Genomic DNA, 19,660 nt, shown 5'->3' with positions numbered 1-19,660 from the left:
GCTAGAAAATAGGTATGGGTGGTCCTTGCGGAGATCATCCTCTCGTTCCCAGGTAGCTTCATCCTCGGTATGGTGGCTCCACTAAACTTTACAAAACTTGATAACCTTACTGCGGGTGACTCTGCTGGCAAACTCAAGAATCTTAACTGGCTTCTCCTTGTAAGTCAAATCATTGTCCAACTGAATCGCCTCCAAGGGTACTGTATCTCTTAATGGTATTTCCGCCATCTCAGCATGACACTTCTTCAGCTGTGAAACGTGGAACACATCGTGGACTCCTGACAATCCCTCAGGTAACTCCAACTTGTAGGCAACTTCTCCCATCCGTTCCAAAATGCGATACGGTCCTACAAATCTCGGGGCTAACTTTCCTTTAAATCTAAAATGTTTCACTCCTCGCAAGGGCGATACTCGCAGATATGCTCTGTCTCCAATTTCGTAGGTTACCTCCTTGCATTTTGAGTCTGCATAACTCTTCTGCCTGGACTGAGCAATCTTCAGTCGGTCTCAGATCAGTTTTACCTTCTCCTCAGATTCTTTAATCAAGTATGGTCCAAACAAATGTCGGTCTCCTACCTCATCCCACATCAACGGTGTTCTGCACCTGCGTCCATACAGGGCTTCAAACGGCGCCATCTTCAAGCTGGCTTGGTAGCTATTATTGTATGAGAACTCTGCATACAGCAAATTGTCATCCCAACTGGATCCATAATCCAGCACACAGGCTTTCAACATGTCCTCCAAAATTTGATTGACTATCTCAGTCTGTCCATCTGTCTGCGGGTGAAACGTTGTACTGAACTCTAATCTCGTTCCCAAAGTCTGGTGTAACTGATGCCAAAACTTTGAAGTAAACTGTATTCCTCGATCCGATACAATGGTCCTTGGAACTCCATGCAGACATACGATCCTGGACATATAGATCTTGGCCAACTTTGCACTTGTATAGGTGGTTTTCACTGGGATGAAGTGAGCTACTTTGGTCAAACGATCAACTACTACCCATATGGAATCATATCCTGCTTTAGTCCTGGGTAATCCGGTGATAAAGTCCATGCCAAGTTTATCCCACTTCCATTCGGGTATCGGCATAGGCTGTAACAGTCCTGCTGGCTTCTGATGTTCTGCCTTAACTCTCTGACATACATCACATACAGCTACATACTCGGCAATATCCTTCTTCGTACCAGTCCACCAGAAACGTTCCTCCAAATCCAAATACATCTTGGTGTTTCCAGGGTGTATCGAGTATGGTGAGTCATGGGCCTCTTGAAGTATTAACTTTCTGATCTCCTGGTTGTTGGGCACATAAACTCGGTCCTCAAACCATAGGGTATTGTGCTCATCCTCACAAAAACCTTTGGCCTTTCCTTTGCCCATCTTCTCCTTTATCTCGGCAATCTCTTTATCATCTTTCTGAGCTTCCCGAATCTTGTCCAGCAATGTCGACTGAACCTCCATTGTGGCAATGAACCTTCTAGGTACAATATCTAACCAAAGTTCCATGATGTCCTTTGCTAATTCCTTCGGCAGTCCTTTACTTTCAAGGGTATTAGCATAACTCTTCCGACTCAATGCGTCTGCTACGACATTAGCCTTTCCTGGATGATAGTGTAGCTTCATGTCATAATCCTTTATAAGCTCCAACCATCTCCTCTACCTAAGGTTCAGCTCCTTCTGAGTGAAGATGTACTTCAAACTCTTGTGATCCGTGTACACAGCACAACGGTTTCCAATAAGGTAATGTCTCCAAGTTTTCAACGCACGCACTACAGCTGCTAGCTCCAAATCATGTGTGGCATAATTCAACTCATGAGGTTTTAGTTGTCGTGAGGCATACGAAATAACTCTTCCGTCCTGCATAAGCACACATCCAAGTCCTAAGTGAGAGGCGTCGCAATACACTTGGAACTCCTTATGTATATCTGGCAGTACTAGCACTGGGGCTGTAGTCAAACGTTTCTTCAACTCCTGGAAACTTGCTTCACAATCTTCTGTCCATTTAAACTTGGTATCCTTCTTCAACAGTTCAGTCATTGGTTTTGCAATCTTGGAAAAATTCTCAATGAATCTCCGGTAGTATCCTGCGAGTCCAAGAAAACTGCGGATCTCACTAACTGAGGTGGGTGCCAACCATTTAGTGACTGAATGAACCTTGTTGGGGTCTACTGCTATACCTTCTCCTGATATAACATGTCCAAGGAATCCGACTTCCTTCAGCCAAAACTCGCATTTGCTAAAATTAGCATACAACTGGTGTTCCCTGAGCTTATCGAGAACTAAACGCAAATGCTCTTTGTGCTCCTCCTCGTTCTTCGAGTATACCATGATATCATCAATAAACACCACAACAAACTTGTCCAAATACTCCATGAACACCTTGTTCATCATGCTCATGAAATAGGCAGGGGCGTTAGTCAGTCCAAACGACATGACCGTGTACTCGTATAATCCATACCGCGTTGTGAACGCCGTCTTTGGTATGTCCTTCTCTCGTATCTTCAACTGATGATACCCCGATCGCAAATCGATCTTCGAAAACACTTTAGATCCTCGCAACTGATCAAACAGATTGTTGATCATCGGCAGTGGGTACTTGTTCTTAATCGTCACTTCATTCAATGCTCGATAATCAACAACCATCCTCAAGGATTTATCCTTCTTCTCAATCAAAAGTACTGGGGCTCCCCGAGGTGATGAACTTCTTCGGATATATCCTTTCTCCAATAACTCCTTGATCTGTTTCTTAATTTCTTCCAGATCATTTGCGGGCATCCGATAGGGTCTCTTGGATATTGGTCCTGTTCCTGGTAACAGCTCTATCAAAAACTCAATATCTCTGTCCGGTGGCATGCCTGGTAACTCCTCTGGGAAAACATCTGGGTAATCCTTCACTACAGGCATTTCCTCCTGAACAACTCCCGTAAGGGCATTCACTTGACCCCTCCTAGGAACATGCCTAGATACATACTTAATCCTTCTTCCTTCCGGGGTGGTGAGATAAATCGACATACTAGCACAGTCAATGCTTCCTCCAAACTTTGACATCCAGTCCATACCCAATATCACATCCAATCCTTGTGACTCCAAGATAATTAGGTCGGACGGAAAAACATGTGTACCAATGGTTAAGGGTATCTGGTCACACCATCGGCTAGCCATATACTCTGCTCCGGGTGAACTCACTAAAAGAGGGGTCCTAAGGGTTTGGGTTGGTAGTTTAAACTTATCCACGAATCCCCTTGATATGTATGAATGCGATGCACCAGTATCGAAAAGAACAAGAGCGGTAAATGACTTAACCAAAAACTTACCTATTACCGCGTCCGGCTACTCTTCAACCTCCTCCATGTTAACGTGGTTCACTTGTCCTTTATTGAATGGATTGGACTTCTTCCTAGTGCTTCCATTTTCATTTCCATTCCTTCCTTCGGGGCAATCATTGGCATAGTGCCCTGTCTTCCCGCACTTAAAACAGGTAACCTGACTTAAGTCTCTTTTGGCGGGAGTGGACGGGTTGGAGCGGTTCTGATTGTTGTTAGCTCCATTCCCATTCCCATTCTTAGCACCACTGTGGTTATGTGATCCTCCTCCAGTGTGGTTGTGACCTCCATGGTTGTGAACAAGTCCTCCCGTGTTTGGGGTTAGGCGAGACTTCTGTTGAGCTCCTGAGTTATACTTCCCTTGTCCATACTTTCTCTTGCGGCTCTCAATCTGCTGTTGTTTCCCTTCAATCATAAGAGCCTTATCTACCAACTCCTGGTAGTTGTTGAAGGTTGCTACCATCAACTGCATGCTCATCTCATCATTTAGCCCTTCCATAAACTTCTCCTGCTTCGCGGCATCTGTGGCCACGTCATCAGGGGCGTAGCGAGATAACTTGCTAAACTCATCCACGTACTGAGCCACAGTATGGTTCCCCTGGCGTAAGTTGCGGAACTCCCGCTTCTTCATTTGCATAGCTCCAGTGGAGACATGGGCTATGCGGAAAGCTTGCTGAAACTGGTCCCAAGTGACATTGGCTATAGGAAAAGTGGTTGTGTAATTCTCCTACCATGAGGCTGCTGGTCCATCCAATTGATGTGCGGCAAAGCGCACCTTCTCAGCATCTGTGCAACCTGCGGTGTTCAACTCCCTTCCAATTCGGCGTAGCCAATCATCAGCAACTATAGGCTCGGTGCTACTGGAAAACACCGGCGGTTGTAACCTTAGAAAACGGGCTAGGTTGTCCACTGGCGGTGGGTTGTTGTTGTTGTTGTTGTTGTTGTTGTTGTTGTTGTTGTTGTTGTTGTTGTTGTTGTTGTTGTTGTTGTTGTTGTTGTTGTTGCCCTGGTTCTGAGCTAGCAATTGCATCAAGGCATTCTGCTGCTGGATCAACTGGGTGAGCTCCGGCGGGAAGGCAAAACCGGTGTCACGTCTCGGAGGCATCTGAGGGGTTTAGATGGGAGAGATTTAGAATAGAAGAGGTCTAATGAGAAAACACTACCCATATGCACATGAGACAAACACAATCATTTCACTCAATCAATCAAGCAAGGGCATACAAACGGTCTAGAACTATCGCAAAAGTGCTCACTACTACTATATACATGGGGGAAATACTACTAATATATGGTAGTCATCTAGAAATTTTGATCGATGGAAGACTTCATGATGTCTGCTCCAGCTTCGTCTTCAAAGCCATCATCACTAGGGTTGGAGTCGGTGTCGTCGATGATGATGTAGTCCTCGGGGCGTATTTCCTTGGGTTCTTCTTATATTGGTGTTGGTCCTCCCATGAATACTCCGATCTTCTTGACTAAGTCGTCATTCTTCTCTAGTAGGGTCTTGATTTCCTCCTCATATCCATCACGGGTAAACTTGAGTTCTTCCTCCAGCTCGATGATCCTAGTCTTTGCCTTCTTCAAGTCCATCATGTCCGCACACATCTGGTTCTCCTGACGTCGAATGTGCTGGTTTAACTCCTGGATGAAAGCTGCAATGGATCTATCCTTCTTAGTGTTGATTACTTCCCGTTGCTCGTCTCGGCGCCCACATATTTGGTAAATAGTGTCCTTAAGCTCCCTGATGTAAACTTCTCCAATGCGTCTCATGGTGATGTGAGCTTCCATACTCTTTCCTAAACTCCAGGTTGGTGCGTCGAAGGAAAATTCTATGGGTTTAGAAGTTGGCGAGAACGGCCTTCCTGGAACTTGTACTTGAATCATCCAGCGCTCCTCTTCAGGTAAAGTGGCGTTGTATGTCCCGGTGAAGCTTGGTATTCCAATGTTCAAGTACCTAGTGACTTCCTTCAAGTGGCGCCCAAAAGGTGTGTCTTCATCCAGTTGTGCAAACTTGTTCTTCATCTCCGTCATCCTAAAAAGTAGAAAATGGAGAGGAGTCAGAAATGAGAAGAGAAGTGTGACCTAGGGTTTATCTTAGGGGTCGTGTCCTACACTCAGCGTGTGCTCTGATACCATCTTGTAGCGACCCGACCTCAGATGGTCAAGTCTCTGTGCTTCAGTGTCATCCCTGGATCGGTAATGCTGACACACACAGTACTCGAAGGATTTATAACAGAGTAGCAATCACACACTATTACATCCATTATCTCCAAAGAGAACTTATTACAATAATATGGCTTAAGGCCATCTAATGCGATAACAGCGGAAGGCTTGGAAGATAAGGTGAGTCCATAAACTCCAATGGCATAGCTGAGCTGCACGGCAACGACCTAACGAACCTTACTCCTTGTCTGAAAAGTCTGCAACATAATACGTTGCAGCCCGAAAACGGGTCAGCACATGGAATATGCTCGCAATATAACACAGTAGAGCAGAAACAGAATAACGCTATCACTACATGCATATATAGCTGGTGGAAAGCTGTATGGTTGTAGTTTTGCGAAAAGCCAATTTTTTCCTACAACAACGGAATAGATTTTAATTTTACTATCATGGTGGTTGAAACATCATTGAGAAGGTATCCCCAACTCAATCCCAATTAAAGTGAATTAACATCCCAACAGTTTTAATTAAGCATGGTGAGATACATGTGATAACCCAAGTACTAGATACTCAAGAATTATCCATAACCGGGGACACGGCTAACCATGATTAGATTGTACACTCTGCAGAGGTTTGTGCACTTTTCCCCACAAGACTCGATCGCCTCCATTGGATTTCTCGCACTACATGGTGTTTGAGAAACGGATGACCGAGACACGGTCTTTCAGAAACATTAACTCTCTACTCCGGGTAGACCATACCAAACATACAAAACCCACTACGTGCTGATCTACCTCTTCAAGAGATTCACGTAAATTACTCAACTATGCTAGAGCCCATAATAGCTTGTGGCTGCACACGGAAGTTTCTAGCATGAATCATCTCAGTTCCCTTTGAGCCTGGGTGGCGGTCCATAGAAAGATCACACGGGTACCCCAGTGAGGGAGTCCTGGATTAGGGGGTGTTCGGGTAGCCGGACTATACCTTTGGCCGGACTCCTGGACTATGAAGATACAAGATTGAAGACTTTGTCCCGTGTCCGGATGGGACTTTCCTTGGCGTGGAAGGCAAGCTTGGCGATGCGGATATTCAAGATCTCCTACCATTGTAACCGACTCTGTGTAACCCTAACCCTATCCGGTGTCTATATAAACCGGAGGGTTGTAGTCCGTAGGCAATCAACTCCATACACAACAATCATACCATAGGCTAGCTTCTAGGGTTTAGCCTCCTTGATCTCGTGGTAGATCTACTCTTGTACTACCCATATCATCAATATTAATCAAGCAGGAGTAGGGTATTACCTCCATTGAGAGGGCCTGAACCTGGGTAAAACAAAGTGTTCCCTACCTCCTGTTACCATCCGGCCTAGACGCACAGTTCGGGACCCCCTACCCGAGATCCGCCGGTTTTGACACCAACATTGGTACTTTCATTGAGAGTTCCTCTGTGTCGTCGCTTTTAGGCCCGATGGCTCCTTCGATCATCAACAATGATGCAGTCCAGGGTGAGACTTTTCTCCCCGGACAGATCTTCGTCTTCGGCGGCTTCGCACTGCGGGCCAATCCGCTTGGCCACCTTGAGCGGATCGAAAGCTATGCCCCTGGCCATCAGGTCAGGTTTGGAAGCCTAAACTACACGGCTGACATCCGCGGGGACTTGATCTTCGACGGATTCGAGCCACAGCCAAGCGCGCCGCACTGTCTCGATGGGCATGATATAGCTCTACCACCGAACAGCGCCTTGGAGGCCGCACACGCATCGTTTCCGACCATTGATTCGGAGCCTACTGCACCGATCGAGGATCAGCGGTTAGACGCTGCCTCAGGGGCTGCGATCTCAGAGGTGATTGAGCCGAACTCCAGCCCCGCACTCCGCATGGCCCGTGACTTCGAGGATCCAGATTCCTCTCCGAGCTCCGAGCCCCCCGCGCCCCTGCCGATCGAATCTGATTGGGCGCCGATCATGGAGTTCACCGCCACGGACATCTTTCAGCACTCGCCCTTCGGTGACATCCTGAATTCTCTAAAGTCTCTCTCTTTATCAGGAGAGCCCTGGCCGGACTATGGTCAGCAAGGTTGGGATACGGACGACGAAAAAATTCAAAGCCCACCCACCACCCACTTCGTAGCCACTGTCGACAACTTAACCGACACGCTTGACTTCGATTCCGAAGACATCGACGGCATGGACGACGATGCAGGAGAGAACAAGAACCAGCACCTGTAGGGCGCTGGAAGGCCACCTCGTCATATGACATATATATGGTAGATACTCCAAAAGATGGAGATGGAGATGGAACAGTGGGGGAGGACGCCCCCAAGAAACAGGAAAAGCGCCGGTGTCAGTGGCGCCGCTCTAAATCCCGCCAAAGCAAAAACGGTGATTCCGACACGGGAGATAATACTACCCCGGATAGCGCTGAAGAACACCCACCTCAGCAAAATTCGGCACAGGAAGATGGAGAAACCAGCCCTCATGAAAGAGTGGCAGACCGAGAGGTCGAGGATGATAACTATACGCCTCCCTCCGAAGACGAGGCTAGCCTCGATGATGACGAATTCGTCATACCATCAGACCCCGCCGAACAAGAGCGTTTTAAACGCAGGCTTTTAGCTACGGCAAGCAGCCTCAAGAAAAAGCAGCAACAGCTTAGAGCTGCCCAAGAATTGCTAGCTGACAGATGGACTGAAGACCTTGCGGCCAAAGAGTACAAACTCGAACGCCCCTCCAAGAGTTACCCGAAGCGCAGGCCGCTACCCCGATCAGAGGAGGAAGCACCTACATCACCAGCACATGACATGGCAGACCGGCCACCTCGCGGCCGCGACAGAGAGGCCTGTCGGCCCTCCACCCAAGCCATGCCCCGACGCCGCTCAACTAAGGCACGGGAAAATGCGCCCGACCTGCGAGACATACTGGAGGATAAGGCAAGACAAACAAGATCGATCTACGGATCGCGCAGGCGCCCTACGGCATGTGACAATGATCTTCACTCCGGATACAACAAATCCAGCCGGGCCGAACACAACAGACATAGCTCTTCCGAGCTGCGTTGTGATATAGCCCAGTACAGAGGCGCCGCACACCCGCTATGCTTCATGAATGAAGTAATGGATCATAAAATCCCAGAGGGTTTCAAACCCATAAACATCGAATCATACGATGGCACAACAGACCCGGCGGTATGGATAGAGGATTATCTCCTTCACATCCACATGGCACGCGGCGATGATCTACATGCCATCAAATACCTCCCACTCAAACTTAAAGGACCAGCCCGGCATTGGCTCAACAGCCTGCCAGCAGACTCAATCGGTTCTTGGGAGGACCTGGAAGCCGCATTCCTCGACAACTTCCAGGGCACTTACGTGCGACCGCCGGATGCCGACAACTTAAGCCACATAATTCAGCAGCCAGAAGAATCGGCCAGACAATTCTGGACACGGTTCCTAACAAAGAAAAACCAGATAGTCGACAGTCCGGACACAGAGGCCCTAGCATCCTTCAAACATAACATCCGCGACGAGTGGCTTGCCTGGCACCTGGGACAGGAAAAGCCGAAATCCATGGCAGCCCTCACGACACTCATGACCCGCTTTTGCGCGGGAGAAGACAGCTGGCTAGCTCGCAGTAACAACTTATCAAAGAACCCTGGTAATTCAGATACCAAGGACAAAAGTGGCAGGACACGTCAGAATAAGCAAAAGCGCCCGGTTAACAGTGACAGCAATGAAGACACGGCAGTCAATGCCGGATTCAAAGGCTATAAATCCGGTCAGCGGAAAAAGCCATTCAAAAAGAATACTCAGGGCCCTCCAGTTTGGACCGAATACTTGATCGCTTGTGCCAGATACATGGCACCCCCGAAAGGCCAGCCAATCACACTAACAGGGATTGTTGGGTGTTCAAGTAGGCAGGCAAGTTAAGGGCCCAAAACAGAGACAAGGGGCTGCACAGCGACGACGAGGAGCCCAAGCCGCCGAACAACAATGGACAAAAGGGCTTTCCCCCACAAGTGCGGACGATGAACATGATATACGCAACCCACATTCCCAAGCGGGAGCGGAAGCGTGCTCTACGGGCCGTATATGTGGTGGAGCCAGTCGCCCCAAAGTTCAACCCATGGTCCTCCTGCCCGATCACTTTTGATCGAAGGGACCATCCCACTAGCATCCGTCATGGCAGCTTCGCCGCATTGGTTCTCGACCCAATCATCGACGGATTTCATCTCACAAGAGTCCTCATGGACGGCGGCAGTAGCCTGAACCTGCTTTATCAGGATACAGTGCAGAAAATGGGCATAGATCCCTCAAGGATTAAACCCACAAGAACGACCTTTAAAGGCGTTATACCAGGTGTAGAAGCCAACTATACAGGCTCAGTAACACTTGACGTGGTCTTCAGATCCTCGGACAATTTCCGAAGCGAAGAGTTAATCTTCGATATAGTCCCGTTTCGCAGTGGCTATCACGCCCTGCTCGGACGAACCGCATTCGCAAAGTTCAATGCGGTGCCGCACTACGCATATCTCAAGATCAAGATGCCAGGCCCGCGAGGAGTAATTACGGTCAACAAAAACACCGAACGCTCCCTCCATACGGAGGAGCATACAGCGGCTCTCGCAGCAGAGGTACAAAGTAGCCTTCTCAGGCAATTCTCCAGTCCGGCCATTAAAAAGCCAGACACTGCCAAGCACGCCCGGAGTAATCCACAGCAGGACCACCTGGCACGCTCTGAGCAAGCGTAGCAATGCGGCCCCAACCCTAGCTTTCGCAACATAGCGAAACTAGTACCTCACGTACATAACTACGCCCTGGAAATACCATGGGCACAGTGGAAGGGGCACAATAACGGCACGCCCAAAATACGGCTTAAAACGTACTAGGGGCTGCTGGATTCTTCTTTTTCTTACTTTCAGGACTCCATACTTCGGATGACCTGTTCGGCAATTCGACTGCCGCACAAACGATGCAAGATCCAGGGAGGCAGACAAGCCATGCCGCGTTATGGAACTCCCAGGTGGTCTCTGTTACGAGCGGTATACCTGTTTTAAATACAATTCCGCGGCCTGCCCCTGGTCAGGACATACTGAATAGTCCAATATCTTTTGCTTACCGCACTATTTGTATCGTTCGGCTTTGATAAATAGCCTCTCTATAAACAATGCATATCTTTTTGTCTATTTTTTGCATTACTCTCGTTTATATATGTTCATTTATGACATGTTGCACCCGTACACTATGGTACGGCAAGTACGCCAGGGGCTTCAGTACCCTTTAACATGGTGTGAGAAGTCCGTACACTTTCACAAGTGCGGCACCCCGAACTTATAGCACTATATGCATCGGCTCTGAATCATGATTTGGGTCAATAGTTGGGTTTGCCCGGCTCCTATGTTTTGGTGCCTTACATTCCGCTATATCGGCTAAGGTAGCACTAGGAGAACCAATGCGATTGTGCCCCGGTTGAGCTGGGTTAAGCACCTCAGTGGAGAAAGCTAAAACTGACTGTCATGATGAGGCGAGAGACCGGTCGCTGTTTGAGAGGTTTTTCGAGTCCCTAAAGACTTATGCCGCTTCGAGCGAGGAGCTGGATAACCCCAGCCAAGGCGTGGATAGCGCCCCGAACTCGGTCTTCCGAACTAGGGGCTTCACCAAAATTTAAAATTATAAAGTTCTATGGCTAAGTGAGAGTGTTCAAGCATTATAGTCCGATTGCCTAGTTCGTCGTGTTGAGCGCCTCCCTCGAAGGACCCAAACATGGGGAAAAGAACGCACAGGTTTATCACCGAACACCCCAGCACTAGTGGCATGGGGGCAGAAGCCGACGACTGGCCATCTCTCAATTTTCGATAAACGGCCGCACAAAAAATAATATTTTAAATTCAATAAGCATTACTTAGCGCATATGAACAAGTTTTCAGCGCACAGGATAAAAACGAGCGAGTTTATTCAAAAATTACATCCTTGGTACATTCATCCGCCACAAGGCGGGCACCTGCAAGAACATCCTTGTAATAGTTCTCGGGCTTGTGATGCTCCTTCCCCGGCGGCGGCCCGTCCCTCACAAGCTTCTCACCGTCCAGCTTACCCCAGTGCACCTTCGCACGGGCAAGGGCCCTACGATCTCCTTCGATGCAGACGGACCGCTTGATGACCTCGACCCTTGGACAGGCCTCCACCAGCCGCCGCACCAGCCCGAAGTAGCTCCCAGTCAGGGCCTCTCCGGGCCACAGCCGAACTATGAAGCCTTTCATGGCCTGTTCGACCGCCTTGTGGAGCTCGACCAGCTGTTTCAGCTGGTCGCTCAAGGGCACAGGGTGTCCGGCCTCGGCATACTGAGACCAAAACACCTTCTCCATCGAGCTGCCCTCTTCAGCTCGGTAGAATGCGGCGGCGGCGGATACGCTGCGGGGAAGATCTACGAATGCCCCTGGAGAGCTCCGGATTCGGGTAAGTAACAAGTAGTTTACTTTTATATTTCTGCTTTGCATGAAGAATGCCTTACCCGCTGCTATCTTTTTCACCTCGTCCAACTCTTGGAGGGCCTTTTGGGCTTCGGCCTTGGCAGACTTGGCAGTCTCAAGGGCCGTCGTGAGCTTGGACGCTTGGTTCTTTGACTCAAGCTCCAAACTCTCATGTTTTTTCATGAGAGCCTGAAGCTCTTGCTGCACCTCGCCGACCTGAGCCCCAAGTTTCTCTCGCTCGGTGTGCTCCACGGTCGTTTTATTTTCGGCCTCGGACAGCGCCTGCTTGAGGGTCGCCACCTCAGTCGTGGCCCCTACAATAAGCAGTACAATCCTGTTATTTTTTGCAATCACGCCTCTCTATAGGCACCTTTTTTTGTAAGGTATTTCTTACCTTCTTTCTCCTCGAGTTGCTGCTTGGCAAGGCCGAGCTCTTGCTCGGTCCGCTCGAGGTCCTTCTTTAGGACACCCATCTCCGCAGTCAGTGCGGCGGTGGATAGCAGCGAAGCCTGCATATGCATATTGACTCTTTATTGTTAGACTCCTACGAAATTTAATAGATCCTCTATTCGGCTTTTCTTTCCGAACGCCAAACAGAGCATCAGGGGCTACTGTCTATGCGGTAATATTTTTACATATTTTTTACTTACCTCGAAGCCTGTTAGGAGGCTAGCACAAGCTTCACTCAGTCCGCTCTTGGCAGACTGAACCTTCTGGATCACCGTACTCATAATAGTATGGTGCTCCTCGTCGATGGAGGCGCCTTCAAGCACCTCCAGCAGATTGTCCGGCACCTCCGGTTGGACAGAGGCTGCCGGCTCAGAAGGCTTGCTCCTCTTGGAAGGAGTTCGCCTGTCGCAGTCCGGAATCGTTAAAGATTCTGGCACGGTGTCCGGATCAGAGCCGGACTTGGAGCCCTGGGGGTCTTGTCCCCTTTACTCCTGGAGTCCGGGAGGTCGCCTTGCGGCTCCTCCAGGACCACCTCCTCCTGCCCCAGAGCTCCTTGCGACGCCACTTCGGCGTCATCCGTAGTGCGGTGGGAGACAACAGGCGGAACTGAGTTCACGTCCGATGAATCCAGGGAGCCGCTCGACGACTCGTTGAGTTTGGCCCGGGGCGGGCTGCATGATTATATCCGACATTAGGGAAAGCTGTGCAACAAAAGGAATATCATGAGTTACTCTGGTATCCGAACACTTATGATTTCACCGGACGCCTGGCCCTGTCCGACCACTCCTCTTCGTCCTCGTCGGCGTCGGGGGCGTAGTCCGGCGGAGGGGTCTTCCTCTTCTTGGACCCTTCAGCCTTCCCCCTTGGGGCGGCCTTCCTTTTCTCTCCTTCCTCCGTTGGGGGGAGAGCTTTCTTCTTCCTCCTCCTCATTTTCACGGGAGGAGGGCGTCTCGGACTCGTCGGATGACGAGTCCGACAACACCACGTTGCGGGTACTCTTTCGAGTCCCCGTGGTCTTCTTCTTCTTGGCCTTCTTTTCCGGCACCACATAAGGCGCCGGAGCCAGCAGCTTCACTAGTAGAGCTGGGGCTGGGTCTTCGGGCAGCGGAGCCGGACAGTTAATCGGTCCGGATACCGCCCGCCAAGCCTGTCAAAGGTAAGGGAGTTTAGATCCCGCATAGAGTTAAACTATGAAAAAAGCTGAACATCCTGTAAAAGGTGAAAATAGCTTACCTCGCTAGCGTGACGCTGCGAGCTGTATCCGTGGTCCTCGGAAGCAGATGCGGGAGCCTCGGCACCTTTGATTAGCGCCTTCCAGACGTCTTCATACGTCGTGTCGAAGAGTCTGTTAAGGGTTCGGTGCTGTGCCGGGTCAAACTCTCACAGAGTAAAGTCCCGTTGTTTACATGGGAGGATTCGGCAAATGAGCATGACCTAGACTACATTTACAAGCCTGATTGACTTGTTTACCAGAGACTGGATGCATGTCTTCAGTCCGGTCACCTCTTTCTCGTTACCCCACGATAGGCCCGTCTCTTTCCAGGACATGAGCCGTGTGGGAGGTCCGGATCGGAACTTGGGGGCTGCGATCCATTTCGGATCGCGTGGCTCGGTGATGTAGAACCACCCGGCTTGCCACCCCTTTAGGGTCTCTACGAAGGAGCCCTCTAACCACAGGACGTTGGCAATCTTGCCCGCCATGGCGCCTCCGCACTCCGCTTGGTTGCCGCACACCACCTTGGGCTTGACGTTGAAGGTCTTGAGCCAGAGGCCGAAATGGGGGCGGACGCGGAGGAAAGCCTCGCACACGATGATAAACGCCTAGATGTTGAGGATGAAGTTCGGGGCCAGATCGTGAAAATCCAGGCCGTAGTATAACATGAGCCCCCGGACGAATGGGTGAAGTGGAAAGCCCAGTCCGTGGAGGAAGTGGGGAAGGAATACTACCCTCTCATGGGGCCTTGGGGTGGGGAGAAGCTGCCCCTCCTCGGGAAGCCGGTGCGCGATGTCTTTGGAGAAGTATCCGGCCTTCCTTAGCTTTTTGACGTCGCCCTCCGTGACGAAGGAGACCATCCACTTGCCTCCCGCTCCGGACATTGCTGGAGAAGGTTGAGGTGGGAAGTGAGGGCTTGGGCGCTGGAGCTCGAGTGCGCAGGAGATGGATAGGCAAAGGAGGAAGAAGGCGCAGGTAAAAAGGTGGATCCTTATCCCCTTATATGGGCGGATGCGGTTGTGCGTCCCCACCTGCCTAATAAAACTCGCTTGCCTCCCAAGCGCCATGGTAAATGGCGCGGTTAGGGTTACCCACGTCCGTATTGATGAGAAACCCGTAAAAAAGGGCACGCGATCTCTGCTTTGACAAGACATGCCAAGGAAACCGCCTCGCAAAACATGCTGAGGTGGAAAAGTAAAAACGATTCGAGTAAAGGACTTGGCTGTAGTGTGATAGCGCACTGCGAAATACGTCAGCAGATTTGATTTGTGTCAATATTGTTCTCTCTATGGCAATATGTGGAAACTTATTTTGCAGAACCGGACACAACTCTTGGTGTTTACAAATCTTCTATGAAGGACTTGGAGGAGGAACCCGCCTTGCAATGCCGAAGACAATTTGCGCGCCAGACTCGTCGTCATTGAAGCCTGGTTCAGGGGCTACTGAGGGAGTCCTGGATTAGGGGGTGTTCGGGTAGCCGGACTATACCTTCGGCCGGACTCCTGGACTATGAAGATACAAGATTGAAGACTTTTTCCCGTGTTCGGATGGGACTTTCCTTGGCGTGGAAGGCAAGCTTGGCGATGCGGATATTCAAGATCTCCTACCATTGTAACCGACTCTGTGTAACCCTAACCCTATCCGGTGTCTATATAAACTGGAGGGTTGTAGTCCGTAGGGAATCAACTCCATACACAACAATCATACCATAGGCTAGCTTCTAGGGTTTAGCCTCCTTGATCTCGTGGTAGATCTACTCTTGTACTACCCATATCATCAATATTAATCAAGCAGGAGTAGGGTATTACCTCCATCGAGAGGGCCCGAACCTGGGTAAAACAAAGTGTTCCCTGCCTCCTGTTACCATCTGGCCTAGACGCATAGTTCGGGACCCCCTACCCGAGATCCGCCGGTTTTGACACCGACACCCAGGATTTCCAAAAAAACAGACAACACTGGGTTCCCCAGGTGCCTCAATCCACCCAGTTGTTTGATTAAGTTGCCACCTTAAGTTGAACCATTAATTAACAATCTCACATCTGACATGAATTTCACTCAAACCCAAACCACGTCTACGAGCATAGCATAGCAATAAGCAATACGTAGAAGTAACTCCCAAGGGTTTGAATGTAACAGGGCAATAGGTTCTACCTCAGCAACTACTTCCCAACCCACAAGTTAATGACATCCTAATCATGCAATGTTTGAGGATTGGAACTAATGCATAAAAACTGGGTAATAATGGGATATGATCAAAGTGTTACTTGCCTTGCTGACGATCCGCGAATCCTAGAGACTCGTAGTAACATGCTTCGCACTCCGGGAATTCTATCGCAAGCAAACAATAACATACATAAGTAACAAGCAACGATGCACAAGCAAAACTCAAATAAGAGAGGTTGACCAGAAAGTTCAAATTAAGAACTCCGGTTCGCAAAAAGAATCAAAACAAACGGAGCAACGAAACTCAAACGGCGAAAGAAAGAAGCTTCATTTACTAATCTGAAACTAAGTCAAATTTTACACTAGCAAAACTTGTTTGAGTTGGTTAAACGGAAAGAGGGTTTCGAGACGAAACTCCGGGCGCTTGAATCGCCTGATTCCGTTAAATGAGCGAAAAGATAAATAGAAACTAAGATCGGATTAGAAATCACGATCAGAAAAATCGCGGAATAAATCCGATAAAAGAAAACTCACGAACAGACTAACGAACGAGCGTTCGTTAGCTGTAACTAACGGGCGAAAACCGTTCGTTATAGCGAACGTACAGACGAACGTCCGCTAACTGGAAGAACCGAGAAAAATCGGCGAATCCGAAAAAAACGGATCTAGGTTTTCTGAAAAAACCGAACGGTCTTTATAAAAAAACCGGCGGCGGGGCGCGGTGGCTACCTCCCGCGAGAGGGCTCCAGCGAGGCGGGGCAGCGGCTCGCGAGAGCGGCGGGGCTTGGCGGCGGTGGCGGCGCTAGGCGGCGGCGGCGGCGAGCGCGGGCGGCGGCGGCTGCGGCGGCGAGCGCGGGCGGTGGCGGCTGCGGCGGCGAGCGCGGGCGGCGGCGGCGGCTGCGGGCGGCAGGGTTGGCGGCGGCGGTGGTGGTGTTGGGGCGGGGGTGGCGGCGTATATAAAGGGGCGGGGGCGGCGACTTGGAGGAGGGGGCAAGGCGCGGCGGCTGCGGAGTCCAACTCGGACTCCGGTCCGAGTGGCGGCGGCAGCGGCCTGGCACGGCTGGGCCTTACGCCCAGTTGGCGCGAAACCCCTTTTTTTTAAACTTCGCCGACCGAAATAAAATCCTAGAAAAAAATAAATAAAAACCTAAAAATGCCAAAACAATTTTTCACCGTCTAAATAAAATATTTAGAACAAAATGAACATTTTCTTGGCCCTAAAATGCAATTTTGAAAAACATGCAATTTTTCTAATGCAAATAAAATCCGAATAAAAATCAATTTAATGATTTTAATATTTTTCCTCCAATATTTCATTTATTTTGGAGAAGTCATATTATCTTCTCTCTTTAATTTTTAATGTGAAATATTTTTCGGAGAGAAATAATTAAAATCAAATCCTCTTTTCATTATTTGATAAAAGAATCAAATATGAAGACCGGGAAATCCCCAACTCTCTCCGAGGGTCCTTGAGCTGCTTAGGATTTCGAGGATTACGGAACGGAAAAGCAATAAAACATGATATGCATGGATGATCTATGTATAACATTCCAAATTGAAAATTTGGGATGTTACATTGTCGTCTCGCCAACTATTGCTTCTACAACTATCGTTACCGCATAGTGATAAACTAAAGCAATTACATGGCGATTGCATTTCATACAATAAAGCGACAACCATAAGGCTCCTGCCAGTTGCCGATAACTTTTACAAAACATGATCATCTCATACAATAACTTATATCACATCATGTCTTGACCATATCACATCATAACAAGCCCTGCAAAAACAAGTTAGACGTCCTCTACTTTGTTGTTGCAAGTTTTACGTGGCTGCTACGGGCTTCTAGTAAGAACCGTTCTTACCTATGCATCAAAACCACAATGGTATTTCGTCAAGTTTGTTGTTTTAGCCTTCAACAAGGACCGGCCGTAGTCAAATTTGATTCAACTAAAGTTGGAGAAACAGACACCCGCCAGCCACCTTTATGCAAAACAAGTTGCATGTCTGTCGGTGGAACCAGTCTCATGAACGTGGTCATGTAAGGTTGGCCCGGGCCGCTTCATCCAAAAATACCGCCAAATCAAAATAAGATGTTGGTGGTAAGCAGTATGACTATCATCACCCACAACTCTTTGTGTTGTACTCATGCATATCATCTACGCATAGGCCTGGCTCTGATGCCACTGTTGGGGAACGTAGCATGCATTTTCAAAAATTTCCTATGATCATGCAAGATCTATCTAGGAGATGCATAGCAACAAGAGGGGGATAGTGTGTCCATGTACCCTCGGAGACCGAAAGCGGAAGCGTTTGACAACGCGGTTGATGTAGTCGAACTTCTTCTCATACCGACCGATCAAGCACCGAACGTGCGGCACCTCCGAGTTCTGCACACGTTCAGCTCGATGACGTCCCTCGAACTCTTGATCCAGTAAAGTGTCGAGGGAGAGTTCCATCAGCACGACGGCATGGTGACGGTGATGGTGAAGTGATCCGCGCAGGGCTTCGCCTAAGCACTACGTGAATATGATTGGAGGCGTAAACTGTGGAGGGGGGTGCCGCACACGGCTAACAATGTTTCTTGTGTGTTCTAGCGGTGCCCCCTCGTATATATAGGTTGGAGGGGAGGAGAGGCAGCCAAGGGGGTGCCCCAAGTAGGAGGAATCCTACTTGGGCACCTCCCAATTCGGCCTCCTCCTTTCGTATTCCTATTCGGAGTAGGAAGGGAAGAGGGGGAAGGGGGAATCCAATTCCCTTTTTCCTTTCCTCCTTCTCCTTTCCTTCTCCAATTTGGCCAGCCCATATGGGGGACGTACCAGCCCCTTAGTGGCTGGTGTGTTTCCCCTCTTGGCCCATAAGGCCCATATAGTTTGCCGGGGGGTAGCCCAGAACCCCTTCCGGTGACCCGATACGTACCCGGTACCCCCGGAACATTTCCGGAGTCCAAATATTATCGTCCTATATATGAATCTTTACTCCTCGTTATGTCCGTGATCTCATCTGGGACTCCAAACAACATTCGGTCACCAAATCACATAACTCATATAATACAAAATCGTCATCGAACGTTAAGCGTGCGAACCCTACGGGTTCGAGAACTATGTAGACATGACCGAGACACCTCTCCGATCAATAACCAACAGCGGGACCTAGATGCTCATATTGGTTCCCACATATTTTACGAAGATCTTTATCGGTCGTACCATAATGACAACATACGTTATTCTGTTTGTCATCGGTATGTTACTTGCCCGAGATTCGATCATCGGTATCTCCATACCTAGTTCAATCTCGTTACCGGCAAGTCTCTTTACTCGTTCTGTAATGCATCATCCCGCAACTAACTCATTAGTCACATTACTTGCAAGGCTTATCATGATGTGCATTACCAAGAGGGCCCAGAGATACCTCTCCAATACTCGGAGTGACAAATCCTAATATCGATCTATGCCAACCCAACAAACACCTTCGAAGATACCTGTAGAGCATCTTTATAATCACCCAGTTACATTGTGATTTTTGATAGCACACAAGGTATTCCTTCGGTATCCGGGAGTTGCATAATCTCATAGTCGAAGGAATATGTATTTGACATGAAGAAAGCAATAGCAATAAAACTTAACGATCATTATGCTAAGCTAACGGATGGGTCTTGTCCATCACATCATTCTCCTAATGATGTGATCCCATTTATCAAATGACAACACATGTCTATGGTTAGGAAACTTAACCATCTTTGATCAACGAGCTAGTCTAGTGGAGGCTTACTAGAGACATTGTGTTTTGTCTATGTATCCACACATGTATCAAGTTTCCGGTTAATACAATTCTAGCATGAATAATAAACATTTATCATGATATAAGGAAATATAAATA

The sequence above is a fragment of the Triticum aestivum genome, chromosome 2A (genome assembly GCF_018294505.1).
Source record: "Triticum aestivum cultivar Chinese Spring chromosome 2A, IWGSC CS RefSeq v2.1, whole genome shotgun sequence".
In the NCBI taxonomy this organism is placed as follows: Eukaryota; Viridiplantae; Streptophyta; class Magnoliopsida; order Poales; family Poaceae; genus Triticum; species Triticum aestivum.
The sequence above is the reverse complement of the archived record's forward strand: the minus strand, read 5'-3'. Positions refer to the sequence as shown.